This window comes from Crocuta crocuta, unplaced genomic scaffold (assembly GCF_008692635.1).
Source record: "Crocuta crocuta isolate KB4526 unplaced genomic scaffold, BGI_CrCroc_1.0 scaffold352, whole genome shotgun sequence".
In the NCBI taxonomy this organism is placed as follows: domain Eukaryota; kingdom Metazoa; phylum Chordata; class Mammalia; order Carnivora; family Hyaenidae; genus Crocuta; species Crocuta crocuta.
The window spans coordinates 3,260,066-3,261,564 of NW_027532169.1; the positions used below are offsets into that span (position 1 = coordinate 3,260,066).

Sequence of the window (1,499 nt, forward strand, 5' to 3'; positions counted from 1 at the left end):
CGCAGGCTGCTGGGGGGGTGAGGTCAGAGCCCCGGATGCTGACTTTGCGCAGGGTTCATCTTGGGGTCGCGGCAACTTCTGGAATCCCAAGGATGCGGCCCATGGGGAAGGCAACAGTGGGGCCTTTGGGCAGGTACGGCAGCCATTAGCACGGGGCTCCTGTGCAACGGGGGCACCTGGAGGCCAAAATCCAGCCCCAATGCCGCCTGCTGAGACCGCACACCTGCCCGCCACCTACCCAGAGGGGAGCCTTTTTCTAACAAAGGCTATAGCAGGGCCCTGCTCCAGGGCCTTAATTCTACCTTTCCACGTATTAAATATTAAATGGGAAGGTGTCTGTATCCAAGAACAGAAGGCAGAGGGGGTAGGGTCTTGGGTTCAAGTTCTGACTCTGCGCCGAAGCTCTGACCATCTCTGCCTTCCCTAAGTCGTCACCTCTCCTCAAGGATGGCGACAGAGACCGCTCAGGGCCAGAGCAGAGAAAGGGGCCAACTGGCGAGAGTCGGGCGCTGAGAAGGGAGAAAGGGACGCCTACTATTGATGATGAAAACGTGGCTGCTCTCACCATCCAGCCACCCTGCCCACCGGCGTTTGATTTCCAGCCACCAGCCCTCCCGTCTCCTGTCCCCCGCCCCGTGCAGCCAGTGGGAACTGCGCTGGAACCAGGGGAAAGGGGAGTCAGATTCCTGCCACGGAGGCATCTTTGCTCTTTGCTTGTGGATGGAACGATTTAGCACCAGATTCCCTGGGGTGGGGGGAGGGGCTAGTGCTGGCTGCTTGCTTTATGTTTCTGGTCCTTAAAAAAAAAAAAAAAAAATTTTTAAGTCTAATAAAACTCCAGAGCCTGTTTTCCCGGCCTCAGCCCATGCAGCTCTCATTTGATGCCAAGAGGAAGTATGGGCGCTGGGGTCATGGGACTCGAGGGGAGGGTTAAGGGTCATTTTGGATATTCCTCTGCTCCCACATTGGCCAGATCATAGCCCAGGAGACTCCCTTTCCCTCCAGCCCTGTCAAATATTCTGAGGTCTAGGGGCACCTGGGTGGCTCCGTCGGTTGTGCGCCCAACTCTTGATTTCCGCTCAGGTCATGATCTTGGGGTTCACGAGTTCGAGTTCTTTATCGGGCGTTGCGCTGACAGTGCAGAGCCTGCTTGGGATTCTCTGTCTCCCTCTCCCTTTGCCCCACCCCACTTCCTCTCTCTCAAAAACAAATACATCAACTTTCAAAACTAAAATAGTCTCGGGGCGCCTGGGTGGCTTAGTCGGTTAAGCGTCCGACTTNAGTCTGAGGTCTCCCTAGGAGTTGGTGAAAGGAGAGGGACGGACAGGTTGGATAAGTCTAAGAGGCAGGTTGTGGTTTTCAAGAGACCAGCAGGGAGGGTGCAGGTAGCATAGGAGGGGGACCCTGTATCGCCACCATCCTTTCCCCGGTGGTAGCAACACAGATCCGGGAACATCTGCAGACCAGAAACAATGAGGGGTGGGGGTGGCGGGGGGGGG

General features: G+C 56.3%; 1 protein-coding gene across 1 annotated transcript in view; it reads right to left on the reverse strand.

The window, feature by feature from the left end:
- NGFR (nerve growth factor receptor) overlaps window positions 1-1,499 on the reverse strand; it is an 11,136-nt gene that overhangs the window by 3,989 nt on the left and 5,648 nt on the right. The gene's annotated exons all lie outside the window — the stretch shown is intronic.